The 13,541-nt window shown below is 44.6% G+C and overlaps 1 protein-coding gene across 1 annotated transcript in view; it reads right to left on the bottom strand.

Moving 5' to 3' along the window:
• The window catches only part of THSD7B (thrombospondin type 1 domain containing 7B), a 334,912-nt gene extending 322,822 nt beyond the window's left edge, over positions 1 to 12,090 (bottom strand). The window contains exon 1 of the mRNA XM_049809853.1: positions 11,980 to 12,090. The gene's annotated coding sequence lies outside the window, so the exon portion shown is untranslated. The remainder of the gene's footprint in view (positions 1 to 11,979) is intronic.
• Positions 12,091 to 13,541: the final 1,451 nt, after the last annotated feature.

The raw sequence follows: 13,541 nt of genomic DNA, 5'->3' as shown, positions 1-13,541 counted from the left end.
AATTGAGCAGCAGCATTACACCACAAATGAGCCAGAAAAAAAGGCCAACAATAATGATAGACCACTAGAAATAATCTGTTGTCTTCTGGGTAAACTGTTCAATGCTAAAACTTATTATCTGTAAAAGCACCTTTTGAATCACTTTTGTTTTGCCCTGTGGAATACCTTAATGTTTCTATTGGTAATAAAATTTCTGGCTTGCAATACTGCCCTCGTCTATAAGACTGCAAGAGAAGGGAAGGGAAAAGATGAAAACAGGGAAACACAGAACTGCTGTTATTATTAAACCTTTAAGTTACAGAGTTAATTCCAGCTAAACATTTTTATCTGTTGCACTGTTTATATGAAGTGGATTTTTTTTCTAGAAAGGAAATCTAATTTTTGCACCCGAGCGTCAAACAACTCCATGGTCATCTATATCTGCGCCGACTGTACTTCTGCTACAAGTAATCTGTTAAGCAGCACATCCCCAGCTGGGGACTGTAATTAGGGTGCAAACTGCCATACAATCCCCTTGCCAGATTGATGAAGGAGACCTCTTACAAGGTGATCCAGAAGGCAGTGTTGAGACCATTAATCATTTATCCGTCGAGGAGAATACAAAAAGCTCTGCCACCAAGAGCATTACACTGCAAAAGTATCTTGACAAAACTAACACCTAAAAAAGTAGTGAAGTTTTAATTATAAGGTCAGACACTGGTTACTGTATTATTATTAAAAGTTTTAGGTAAGTTCACATAAAAAAAGAGATATTCAGTTTTCAGACAGAATTTGACACTGATACTTTACTACTCCTTTTAAAAGCTTGATAACAATCAGCTCAGAGCTTTTTCAGCTCTGCTAGCAGCATCCCCAGATAGCAAACTAATGTAATAGTAATCTACAGAGCAAGCTTAAATACACTGCCAGGCTGCCAGTATTTCAACCTGCAACTATTTATTTTGGAGGATTTGAATCTACAGAAAATGCAAATATTTTCTATAATGTGTAATTGCAGATATTGTTAGTACAAAAATTCAATCTAGAGTGAGAACACCAAATCTTGAACACCTGCCTAATGGGATCTTCACTGTCCATCCTGAGCACATAAGTCTTGACTCAGCCAAACATCAGCTAAAATTTTTTAAATATGCTTACTACAATGAAATACCTCAAGCATTTAAAGTTGAGTTCAACCTTAAGTGTTTCCCTTCATCATTCTTATTTGATCCAATAAGCAAGCCCACACCATCCTTACAGAACTCATACTACTAAGAGATAAAAAATGCAAAAATCGAGATCACTTACATAGTCTAAGGGTATATCGCTACAGTTTGAAGTATTTTTCTTTGGAAACAAGTTTTTAACCTTCTTTTGTATGCAACCTCATGTTTTACTTACCACACACCATCCAAGATTATCAGCATCAAAAGTTTCCTAGCTATATCTATCAGCTTCACATATGTTTCACCTGAGCCCAGCCTGAGGAAGAGCTGGTTGGGCAGGGAAAGGGAAGGAGGTGCACTCCCCTCCCTTGAATTATAAGAATTTAATAGAATTTCCTAGGAGACTTCTGCTGTTTCAAAAGCAAACAAAATCTATCCTATACAGCTATCTACCAGACTAACAGAAAATACATTTTCCTGTAGAATGTGCAATAGGGAGGAAACTTAATTCAAACACATCATTACATAGTCAAACAGGATTTCCTTACAAACTCCAAAAACTATCCCAGCAAAGGCTAGCTCCTAGTAACTTAGCCTAAAAAGCAGTCAGCAGGCAAGTACTTTTTTTTTTCAACTGAAAAAGCCAAATCTAAGTCATTTGCCATAGATCATCAACAAACATATCTGAAATCAAGGGGAGAAAAAAATCTGCCACCTGTCGCTATGAAGTTAAACCAATTTAAATATTTAAAAAAACATTCTTGCTTGCAAATTATGATAATTCCCCCACAACTCTCCTCATTCCCTAGAGGAAAGAGGATTTTTTTCTAAAGGACAGAGCAAGGGAGGCAAAGACTAGCAAAAGCATCTCAGGAGAGAGGAAACCCCCAAAAATTTTTAGCATCAAGTGCCTTTACAATGAGGATTCTTTTGCAAACATAACTGTAGACACAACAAAGCTTTTCATTTGTTTCTGCAACACTGGGAAACTTCTGATTTCCGAAACCCTTGCTTGCACAAATAAGCACACAAGTAATCTTCTGAATATGCTAGTGAGAGAAGGAAAGCAGAAATGGCTTCATTATCATTATACAGAACCTTATAGGCAGCTGTGGAAATCCAAGTTTCTTAAAAATCATTGCCAAGATGAAAAACCATAATCCATTTCAATGGCAAATTCTATCATATATCACTGATTCCCTCAATATTTGCATTTTGCAATATAGCCTGAACTAACGATAAGAGCTCAGCAATGTAGGAGAAGCATGCATAGGATAATTCACGTATTCTAAGCCACCATATCTTGTTCATAGGAGAACAGAGCATAACTTGGAAACACAAAGATGCAAACCTGAAGATGACAAAGATGGAAAATCAAGTGTGGCATCATTTACTGAAAGGCTGTGATAACAATCTAGCAGAGACTTAACAAGAGTTTCAAAAGTTTTTAAAAAGTTCTCTCCGCTGGGGCCATCCAGTGTGCACTGCAACTTCTAATTCTGCTGTTACTATTTCTTGATGCTTGATCCTACACAATGGAATAGAAAGTATTAAGCACAGCACACGACTGAAGTAATGCTGCAATACTTCAGACATTTAGTCAACACACAAGGTACTAGTATGTTGATCTTACTTTGGAGTAACAAGGACAAAACCTGCCTCTCCCCTTTTTGAGTCTTGCTGTGTCATCACTTCCTGGCATTAATATTGCTCTCATCCTGAGGCAAGCCCTTAAAGACTCTGATCCTTTATATCCTTTAAAGGGAGCAATTAATGCTGCTATTCAAAGTTTCTGACCTTTAGCTCTCAGTCCCAGTAGTGTTATTCAGATTTTTCTTTTCAAGTTTAGCAGAAAATAGTAACTATTTGTGTCTTCCTGAAGGCAGACATGCATTAATCCTAACCTCAAATTGGAGTCAATTTTGGAAAAGTAATTCCCAAAGTTTTCACCTCCAAATGTGCTCCTCTGCAAGATCAGATGCTTCCCAAATTCTGCCTGCACTTCCAAATCACTTCAGTTTAGATGTTCTGCCTTCCAGAGGTATTTTGGCAAATTGCTTTGAAAATGCTTTCATAGCTGCATAAAGTTTTGCATCCCATACTGCATTCCCTCTCATCATCCTCTGCAGGAGGTAGACTATTGCTATGATTATTTTCAGTGATGCCACAGTACTAAGTTCCATTTTCTCTATTCCTGCTAACACCACTCCCCACTCGGCCTTCCTGACCCCCTTTCTTCTCCACAAAATTATTTACTCAGCCTCCCTGTCGCCTCTTTCAGGAATATGTGTAAGGAGCATCCCAGAATCAAAGTAATATACTTATTATTTGTTGTCTTCATCTAATTTGTATTTTTAAACTGCCAAACACAGAGGCTGATACCTAGAAAACCAAGAAAAGCGTGTCATCTTCAGAAATGTCATCTTCAGAACTGCCCACAAAGGCATCTTGCATTTTCTTTTCAAAGTGTAATTAATGTATGCTGTCTTTTACAAAGGTGCCAAATACCTTGCACACACACACCCCAAAAAAAACCCCTCCAAATATATCCTACCCCTCCCAATAGCTTAAAAAAAACAAAACCAAAAAAACCAAATCTGGTAATTCTAGCCCATCAATACCTTTCTGCATTAAACCTTTTCCTGATAAGAAAGTCATTACAGCTCATCCAGAAGACTGACAAGCTAATATTTCTCTAGACTGAGAGAAAGGGTATTCCACAGCCGAGACTCTTCCAAAAAGCCAGGGAAAAAGTTACACCTATTTAAACAGAGAGTGAGCCAGGCTCAGCTAGCGCTGTGCAGGGAAGAGGCAATCAACTTGACAGTAAATGTAATTAGTGTTATACTTCCTGCCAAAATTAGACATGATATAAGCAAATATATCAAATGAATTCGACATGATATATTACCATTGATGTGCCTAAATCTATTAAATGGGGGGGAGGGGCGGGGGGCAGGGGATTGGCTTTTGGCAGGGTGGGAGTAGGGTTTTTTATATTTTAAGAGAAAAAACAAATCTTGACATGACTCCATCATTTCTGTCTCCATCTTGTTTGTTCATTAAAGTTTCTCCTCTCCTTTGTAGTTCCTATTTCCATCACGGTCAGAGTGACACAAAACATCCTCTTTTTGTTGCAGCTCACTGAAATCGAAGCTGCATCATGTCTCTTTTTCATGTCTTTTCTTCCCTCCTTGTCATTCAGAGGCTTCAATCCATTTGCTTTCTGAACACACTTGCAGTCCAAATCCTTTTCCTGACAACAGCTTGCTTGTTTGCCTCTCCTCTTTCTCATTTGCACTCACCAAAACTCGTCCCCATCATATCACATCCCCATTCCAAATTCCCACCATCTCCTGGTTGTCACTCGCACATCCCTTTTCCCTGGTCCCAATACCAAATTTGCATCACCTTTGCAAACTTCCTCGTACAAGCAATTTTCTATCATTTTAAACACATTCTACTGTTTTCCTTTCTATAAACCACACATTTACCTCACCACTCCCTGTCAACTTGTAAAGCTTCTCTATATTTGCTTGATGTTCCACCAGCTTAGCTTCAGTGCAACCCACTGTCCCAGTCACGTTTATCTTGATCATTTCAGTACACTGACCAAACATCTTGGACTCATTTCACGTGTCCCGGAGTTTAGCAAAACAAGACAAAATAATAAGGTACTGCAGCAACCTCTGCGAGGAAATCCTCCCTTACCAAATTCCAGCCTCAAGCTCCAGAGATACAAAAAATGAACCAGAGCATCATCTAGAACTGAGAAGGGTTAACAAAAGCCTCAGAAAATAACTTGAGAGCTACTCTATCAAATGTATGTCTTTAATACCTAATTTAGACCTGATACTGGAGAAGAAGAGAGAATCCTTCCCAGCTCAACACCAAAGCAGAAGTAACAGGAAGACAGCGATCCTCAGTCGTCTCAGAGCTGGACCTGGAGATTAATGGGCTTCTCTGTTATATAGAAAAAAATATTTAAAAAAAAAAAAAAAAAACAACACACACACACCCCCACACACACACCTCCCTTCCCAAAAGAAAAAACAACTGAACTAGAACTGAATGCTTATTTTCTTTTTGCTTCTGCTAGAAAGCAACATGAAAGCTTTCATTTAGAGGCAGCCAAGTTTTATTCCAGAAAAATGACCGCTTTGTTTGGGGGAAATTTAACCTTTTGCTTACTTTGTCTCAGTTTCCATTTTGAATCAAAGTTTTACTTAAAAATACTACAATGAAATCCAGCAATGTTTAGACAAATTCAGCAAGTTCCCAAATCACTTTACGTCTTCCAAAACAGTGACCTTGCACTAGCAATACGCTCTCCATGGACCAAATTGTGTCCTCCCTAACTGGAAGCTCTGCGCCGCTCCGTTTTATGCAGCACCTGAACTTGCCACTGAAGTACTTGAGATGAAAAAAATCTAGGTCAAGCAGAGGTATTTATGACTTTTTTTTGATGGAAAGTTTAAAAATTACTCTACCCCAAAAAATAAGTCTTTAACTGGACTTGTCTTTGCTATTCCAGCAAACACAGAGCGTACTGCTGTTCATCTCCTGACAAATTACTCTCCAGGAGAATACAAATCACCCGTGCTGAGCTTCAGAAAGGCTCTGGAAGAGAGCTCTCTTTCAACCCACTAGAGACAAAAAGGCAGCCACAAAACAGACTCCGTCCCAGTGGAAAGCCTCCCTCACTCATAAACACGAGTTTTAATCCCATTCATTAAAGGCTGAATTGCATTCACCTTTATTGTGCTACATCTTCAGGTTGCTCTTCCATCCATCACATTTTTTTGCTGTGGGCGTATTCTCTGTTTTATTACCTGTAATTTAATTCAATGCATATTCCTACACAGGACAGGTTATTTTCCTGACTGTTTCAAAACATTTCACGAGATGGAGCACAGATGAATTTTTAAATAGCAAAACAAGACACACACACACACAAAAAAAAAAAAGAAACAAGAAATTCTATTGTGTGTTTCTGTTGGGATGGTTTTGTAAAATAAGGTTTGCCACATCTGTCGAGCCTCTCAGCACCTAAGTTTTCCTTCATGAACGAATACCACACACTAAAACCTGATGCTATGTAAACTGTACATCATTGCTTGAGATAGTTGCAATCACAGAGTCCACTGCTTTTGCCTTTACTAAAGCTGTATATTGTGTTTACTACAGTTATCTGAAATTAATGACAGAATCTTAAATATTTGCAGCCTACAGTTTTCTAAGTATCTCGGAAGGCATACCTTAATGCCCAGGAGTCATTACCCCCATACTGCAGTACCCTCGGCCTCACCACTCTGCTCTCTCCTGTCTGCCGACATCTATTTTGCAATGAAAACCCAGCAATTCAGTGAGATTAGGTGCCTAAGCAAAGATAAAAACATCTATCGGAAGACTGAATACCACTGTCCTGTCATACCAAATTTTTTTTTTTTTTATGTATATATTTATATATACTCATATATCCCACAATCTGCTGTGGCAAGTTACATTCTCCACAATCTCCTGTTCAAAACACAGCAGACAGAAACTCATGCCGCTCTCACCATGTGCTGAAACAAAGCCAATATGAATTACAAGCCATTGTGGGAGATGGATCAGAAACGGCCATAATTATACCTAACAACTGAAGAGATTGTTTCATTTGATCTTTCTTTTGGAAGGCTACGCCAGTCTGAAAGAGCCAAATGGCACGTAATATCTTTCTGTCCGTTCTTCGCAACCTGCAGACAGACAAGGAGTCCCCCCTCACTCTGAGCAAGGCTGGGACCAGAAGTTTGCCACATCAATTTAGACTATCTACAACCTTTCAAAAATACCCACTATTCACTATCAGAATATCCCTTTTCTGCAGAAACACTTACATTTTCTATTTCAGCAACTGAGTCAGGAGGGTGACAATTTCTCCACTTTCTGATAGATTTTAAGTAGTTTTAAACATTCATTTCATTTATAAAACCATTTCTTTTCCCTCCCTCCTCATTCATGCTACCCATTCAGGTCACATCACCGCAGCTGAAATACTTTTCATACTTTACTGCACTGCAACTCAGTTTACACGCTCTGCCTTTATCAACGGGCAGTCAGCATCACCAGGGGACATCGGAGCCACTGCAGGTATCGGACAGCAGATTATCTTGCATGTTATTCCATCTCCGCTACCACCTGCCCAGCACACACGTGGATACCATACATCACACACACATTCTGGCTCTGCTCAGCAGCCCTACAGAAGGCCAGTTTCTAACCCCAAGCAAAGGGGACAGTGCTTTAACAGGCAGGCAACAGGGAGGCACAACCTACCAGATAAAAAGACAGCTTAGGCGGGTAGGATTTACTACATCACTAATAGGGTTTTTACTTTGCTTTCTCGGTGGTCCTTGAATCTCTCTTTCCTCACCCATTTCATACACTTTCTCAAAATAGCTGCCTGCTATGTGAGTGCAGGTGGGGAAAAAAACAACCCACCCCTTTTTAAAGTAGCTAGCTTATTTTCAGACGCAAAATATGAGCATTAGCTAGATGAGACTCAACAAAAAAGAGAGAGAAGCAACCAAAAAGCTTCTCCAAAAAAATTAGCAGATTTTGTTTCAGTCAGAATAAAAGCTTAACAAATAAAAATCCATTAGGAAAGGAAGCGCAACTAAAAGCATTCCCAACAAAAATGATGCAGCATGTCCTTAATACTCAATTGTTTAAACTAGATACAGCAGAAGTACAACGGAATGCCTAAAGATGACTCAGTAAGGAGGTATTCAAAGCAGAAATAGCATTACCAGCATGTTTATGGTAAGCTTGCTAGTCCAAAGCACAGTATTTTTTGGTTCTCGTGTTCAAAGCAAGACTGCAGACAATGAGCACTTCTGCTTAGACGCAGAAGTAAGGCAGGATGGTTCGTCTCTGACTCAGAGGCTGGACCTCTGCAGACGCACAGAGCGAGCAGAGAAACCTGCCCTCCTTGCCGAGTTTCTGGTTTTAAATAACCCGCACAACTCTTCTACCCTCTGGCACAAATCCGTGGGATTTTTTGATTTTTTTTTTTTTTTTGCCAGTGGTGCTTCACCTGTATCCCCTACCACTTCATCACCACCCTGGAAGCAGCTTTGGACATGGTGGGATGCACGGCTTCCAGAAGGAGCACCACGGATTTCAGCATCTGTCGGTACCGTCCCGGCCTCGCCTGGCAGTCACACCTGCATTTCACAGCACGCCCTACCATTTACTTTACATCATCTTGGGGCAAACAACAGAAAAGGTAGCTTTACCAATATCTGGAATGCTATGTCAGTAATAAATTAAGATTTCAAAGCTCTGGCAAAGAGCTGGAGTGACATGTGGGCAAAACCTCACGGCGCAGGAGGACGCAGAACACACAGAGCAACACGCCACGACGGCACAGAGATTTTTGGCCAGGAAGTCTGATTCCATCTTATCATGAAACTCGATTATAATGAGGCAAGACAGCCCATCCATAGCTTCTTAACTTCTCTGATTTACAGGCAAACCACAAGAGCTCTCACCCCCAGGCAGTCCCAGCAGCACGCCCTTTCCTCAGCCACACTGGTAACACAGGAGCCTGTGAACTGTGGCCAAGACAAGACAAATTTCCATTTTCTGGTGTGTTAACAAAACAACAAAGCAGCTATGTTTTGTGAAAACAATGCTTTTGTCTCACCATACTGAAACATAAACCCCTGAGATTCAAAGAAGTTCCTAACGATCGACAACCGAGACACGTACTTTTTGAACATGCTTCAAGGCAGTCCAGCAGGACCGTTTCCCTCACCTACAAAGTGCCCCAAGAAGCTCCCAGAACCACCTTTGCATCAGGCGACTCCAGCAGACAGGTTTCCGCTTTCCCCCCATCCAGCCCATCGATAGCATCGAGCCCCGGCACTGCACACACCATTAAAGCACAGCGTATACCTCTAACGAGAATGGAGAACTTACCTCCCTGAACAACAGCCTGGAGGCATTTCCATCACCTCTTTAATCTGCAAAAGCATCCCTGCTGCTCAGCTTTCGTAATCCCTTTCGGTTAAGGTACGGGGGCGCAAGCAGCATTGCAGGGCAGGGAAGCAGAACAGACACAGGTATTCATGTTGTCGGTGCAGCACTGTCAACTCGGGGTATTTTTTTGTATTTTCTTATCCCACTCTTCGCTTACAGCCTGCACAGCCAGATGAGCTGAGTTGCCTTGGACACCTGGATAGGACCATTTGCATCACAGCACATCTTCACCACGACCCCTCTGCCCACCCACCAACAGGAACGGGAATCAAAAGCTTCCAAAGTGCAACCACCACCTGGTTTTTCCACTCCCCAAAACCACTCTCGCATCACTACCTTTGCGCTGTTACTCAGCAGCGAGCTTGGCACAGGGTGCCTGCAGCATCTGGCATGTTTCACCCACTCCAGCTCAGGCTCCTCACGTGCTCTCCTCTATTACCAGCCACCGGGATAGTTGCTGCTGTGCCCAAATACAGACGGAGCAAGTATCTAAAACAGGCACGAGAGCTCTGCTCACCTGTCTGAGGGCAAGACATTAAGAGACTGAATACTGGTTAGGGGGAAAAAAAAAAAAAAAATTACATTGAAGTGCAAGGAGACCTGTGGGAATCCCTGCTTCTTACTCGCAAAACCCAGAACTTTTGTGCCATCAAAGGCAGCTAAAAGCAGCAGCATGAGCGTCTCCTACCAGAGCAGCGTGTCAGCAAACATGCGTCAGTCGATCCTTATCGGTAAGGCTTTCTAGTGAAGAGACGTCCCTAGAAAGCAGTCACTACAAATACAGTTTTCCTGAATGTCATTACTGATCCAGAAGTAATGAAATAGCAGATAATCCGGCCCCAGGGTACAAATCAACCACCTACCCTAATGCATACAGATGGAGCTCAACAGCTCTTCTGGTCTTCCATTACCAGAGTGAAATGGGATCTCTGAAACACCATCATGGCAAAGCAGAAGAGAAGCTTACTAATGAGTGGTGTTTATTTCTGATTCTTCAGAAAATGCTTTTAAATGCTGCAATCTGAAAAATTTTGTTTTCATGTATGAAGATGAGCAGACACAGCTTTCCCTCACAGAACCAAGATAAAAAAAGCAGAATGTACAACCTCCTGCTCTTCCCTGATTTTGCAGAAAAGGCTGTGCTGAGAACGGTGTCTAAATACTTTTTGGACTAATCAACAATGAAACTTTAGCCAGTCCCACCAAAGAAAGGCGCAAAACTCTCATGACTTACAGCAGGATCGTGCTCCTCTTGTTGATGTTGCCATCAGTTAAAGCAGTAACTTCCACAATGCTCTAAAACCGACTCGGCGAATGTGTAAGGTGCAGGCAGGCAGAGTGTCTCTCCGCTTCCATCCTTTGGAAAATTTAGCACTTAACACCAAGAGCCTACTCCCGCAAAGACGTGATGTTATGCATTTTGAGCTGACCACGTCCCCACAAACCAGCCAAGCCAACACACAGCGTCGCACACGCATCACACGCCCCGACGTATCCGTACCTGTCATCATCTTCTCTGAGAAGTATCCCTGTGCTCAAGCACGTTACTTTAATACCTTTGCTTTCGTCTTTGACATGACATTACCTAAACCCCACTGAAATCTTTCCAGAACCTAAAGAGTTCACCACTTTTTTTTAATCAGTTCCCTTAAAGTTTGAAGATTTTACGATGCAAGTTGAACAGCCCCGCGAGGCACCTGCGTGACACAAGGCACAAGAAACAGCAGCTCCCGCAGTCGCCATGCCCTCTCTCACGTACTTTCAGCAATACCTAGTTCTAACAGGTACGTTACCCCGCTCACCCACGCACACAATGAAGACCTTCCCCGCACGGCTTCTGTCAAAAATTACCTTCTCAGGAAATCAATTCTTTAAGCCGATTTTTTTGTTTTCGTCAGAGGAGTTAAACGATATATTTCAATTATGCAAAAGAGCTGGAGGCAGCGGTCAGCAAGTACTTTTACGACCCTCATCTATTCTTTTAAAAGCCTTCTCCAGAAACGCTCAGGCAGGCACACGCGTGGGAGGGAGGGAGAGAGGAGGAGGGAAGGCACACGACTACGGCGAGCCCTCATTCGTATCTTCACACGAATAAAGTCCAAACTCTCTACGGTTTGACCTTGAATGAATAACGATTCACAAAACAAATAAAGCGACCTGCGTGACAAATTCAAGACTAAACCTTCGGAGTAGCGATCTTATAAGGAAGCCGCGTATTAGAGTGCCTTCTTTAAAATCACCGACTGAGGGACGAATGGAGGGAAAGCGACAACTCCAACACAATTTCAGCGCTGTGACGGGGGGCGGGCGAGTGAAAAAGTACGATTTTAATCAGGCCATCCCGCGGGCCGAAAAGCACAAACCCCAGAAGAGACGGCTCGGCCAGCGGAACCCCGGCTACTTCCAAGAGCCTCCCCAGCGGACCGCACTTCGCGGCCGCCACCGCGCCGAGCCCAAGCGGGCGGTGAGGCGGCGGCGCGCTGCCCTAAGTGGCCGATATCTGTTAAAAAACTTCACCTCTTTCACGCAGGCTGACGGTGCTCCGACACCGTCCCTCCCCTCCCCGGGGCGGCTCGGAGGAGCCGGGGAGCCCAGCCCAGGGAGCGAGCCAGCCAGCCAGCCAGCCAGCCAGCCCGGGAATTTCAGCCGGAGCCGTCCCAAAACCCGCAGCAACTTCTCCGGCGCGGCGCGGCGCGACCCGGCAGGTGTCCCCCGTTCCCCCCCCCCCCCCCCCCATAAAACCACCACCGCCCCCACCGCCCCCGGGCGGACCCACCCGCTCCCTCCCCCGGCGCCGGGCCGGCCGCACCTCCTCACAGCCCGGGTCGCCACATCGAGCCCGGCGCGGTCCGCTGCGGGAGGCGGGCAGCTCTGCGGAGCCGGCGCCGCGGGCGAGCCCGGGCGGGCGGCGGGGCGGCGCCGGCCGCTCCCGCGGGAGGAGCGCGTAATTCCCCTCCTCCCCTTCTCCCTCCTCCCCTCACTCACCCGCTCGGCCCCGCAGCGCGGAGGGGCGCGGCGGCGCGCTGCCGCGGGCGGAGCGAAGATGGAGGAGGCTCGGCGGCCGCCCATCCCGCCGCCGCCGCCGCCGCCAGGTCTCCGCTCCGCTCCGGCGGAGGAACCGGCGCCCTCTGACGCCCTCTGCCGGGCGGCCGCGGGGCGGGCGGCGCTGACCGCCACCCGGGACGGGACGGGACGGGACGCGGGACGCGGGACGGGGGAGCAGGGCGGCGGTTCGGCGGGCCCGGTGGTGGGAAGTCGGAGGGCTCGGTCGGACCCGGGGGGGTGTCGGCGTCCGCCCCCGGGGCCGAGGGTCTCGGCTCGGCCTGCGCCCTCGCCCCGGGAAGGGTCGCGCCGGCCCCTTTCCCGCCGGTGGCTCCCGGGCCGCTCGGCCAGGCCCGGCAGCCGTAGGGAGGGAGGGAGACCCCGACCGCGTGGAGGGGCCAGGACCCGCGGAAAGCTATTTCTTAGGCTTCTAAGAGAAAGAGAGACCGAGTTTTCCACGTGCCTTGTTAGATGCGATGCAGCAATTCTACAGAAGGAGCCCGTCATCTTTTAATTTCCGTTTCAACGGTGAATTCAGCCCGCACCGAATCGCCGGTTCTGTGTTTTTCACCGGTCTCCTAATCCTGTTCGCCGCGCGGCGATGCGGACACTTCCAGCACTCCCGTAACGACCCCCGGTAATCGCTAATAACACTCTCTACAAGCTTCGCCTGAGGAGGAACGTTAGTCCCATTGACTTTCAAAGTCAGCTAAGTCATATCTTCAGGAATTTAATTAGTGCAAGAGATCACCAAACTGGCTGAAGTCCTCTATCAAGGAGGCAATATTTATTGATTGCAGGGAGAGGAGCCAGGGTGGATACTGAATCCATCACTTTTTAAATACATGAAGTGAATGATCTCAGTTTAGTTTATCTGCACTGTTTAAAAATTCAAATAGGCATTTTTCAGCGCAACCAATGCTTTTTTTTTTTTTATATTCAGTAAGTTTAGGTGTTATTCAGGAAAAATTAATGCATATATCCGACTCAGCAAATACCAGGTGACTGTATGCACAATGAAATTACTACAATATTTATTCCCGCCTTTCACACAGTTCTTATTTCTGCGCCATTAAAAAAGGTTCGTTCGCACACTGTGTGGAGTGTGAAACTAATTATGACTACTGACAATGAGAAATAACTCCACAGACATGAAACTGGTATAAAGGAATGACAATCAGGCCCTTCAAGAGCAGTACATGACCTTTGCACTAACACTGTACCCTGGCGATAACCTATTAAGGCTCCGAAAATTAGCTCACCAGACGTTTTCCATTTAACGAGAACAATGAATATCATGTTTTAATGGACATGGTTGTATCACACATG

This window comes from Accipiter gentilis, chromosome 1, assembly GCF_929443795.1.
Source record: "Accipiter gentilis chromosome 1, bAccGen1.1, whole genome shotgun sequence".
Lineage (NCBI taxonomy): Eukaryota > Metazoa > Chordata > Aves > Accipitriformes > Accipitridae > Astur > Astur gentilis.
This window is presented reverse-complemented; position numbering and strand designations above follow the sequence as displayed.